Here is a 1,515-nt window from a genome sequence, read left to right as displayed (position 1 = left end):
GGGGAGGGGTGGTAGGGTTAGAAAGTAATAAAGGAAAAATGACATGTATATACAGTGGGGAGAACAAGTATTTGATACACTGCCGATTTTGCAGGTTTTCCTACTTACAAAGCATGTAGAGGTCTGTAATTTTTATCATAGGTACACTTCAACTGTGAAAGACGGAATCTAAAACAAAAATCCAGAAAATCACATTGTATGATTTTTAAGTAAATAATTTGCATTACAGACCCTAGTTCAATTCCAGGCTGTATTTGAATTGGCTGTGATTGGTAGTCCCATAGGGCGGTGCACAATTGGCCCAGCATCGGGTTTGTCACGTCCTGGCCAGTATAAAGGTTAATTAGTATTGTAGTTTGGTCAGGACGTGGCAGAGGGTATTTGTTTTATGTGGTTCAGGGTGGTGTGTTTGTTTAAAGGGTGTTTGATTTAGTATTTCCGGGGTTTTGGTTTATAGTCTATGTTTATGTATTTCTATGTGTAGTCTAGTGAGTGTGTTTCTATGTTGTGTTGATTGGGGTTGGGACTCTCAGTTGAAGGCAGGTGTTGTCTATCTGCCTTTGATTGAGAGTCCCATATATTGGGGTGTGTTTGTGATTCGTGGGTGATTGTTCTGTGTTGAGCCTTATGCTTGGCCAGACTGTTTGTTGTTAGTTCGTTCATTTTCTTGGTTTGTTATTTTGGTGTTCATTTTGTACTTATTAAAACGTCGAGATGAGCATAAACATACCTGCTGCGTTTTGGTCCTCCTTCACCGACGACAACCGTGACAGGGTTAGGGTTTGACCGGGGTAAGCTGTCATTGTAAATAAGAATTTGTTCTTAACTGACTTGCCTAGTTAAATAAAGAATAAATAAATAATGCGCTGTATATACTCATTGATTCTTGAAGAAAATAACTTATAAATGCCTCCTGAGCTTAGTTCAACTGTCAAACCCCATCAGAACCCAAAATATAAGCTTGTTTCACACCAATATTTGTAAGAAAATTAAGTGTAAACAACCACTGTATACCTAAAAACATGGTTAAAACCATAATTTTGATATCATGGATTGTCAGTCCTTGCATCCATAGCGTAGTCTATGGATTTGAGAGTGGTTGCATTTCTCCAGACCCATCCCTCGCTTCTACTGAAAGTGTGGCGGGGGAGGACACTTTGTTAATGTTTCAATTAAGGATTGCTGCTTTAAATACTTTAATAGAGTAATCGTGTTATTATATAGTACAATCCTCTAGTGAGTGAGTCAATTTTAAGCCATTAATATCAAGCAAATCCTCTAGGACAAAAGTCTAGGACAAAATTCTTAGTATTGCAAACCAAAATAATTATATTGGAAGCAAAACAAAACATGAACACAAGTATTGATAGCAAAACCAAAAAAGGTGAGAACAAATTAAATGTAAATGGATGCAAAATATTTTTATTCAGTATTTTTCTTTATCATAGCACGGTTAAATAAAAACGCCTTGCTCTTTCCTGCAATTTTCCCGATCTTTGGTTATGTTACCCTGGC

This window comes from Salmo trutta, chromosome 24 (assembly GCF_901001165.1).
Source record: "Salmo trutta chromosome 24, fSalTru1.1, whole genome shotgun sequence".
Lineage (NCBI taxonomy): Eukaryota > Metazoa > Chordata > Actinopteri > Salmoniformes > Salmonidae > Salmo > Salmo trutta.
Note: the sequence above shows the minus strand (reverse complement) of the source record.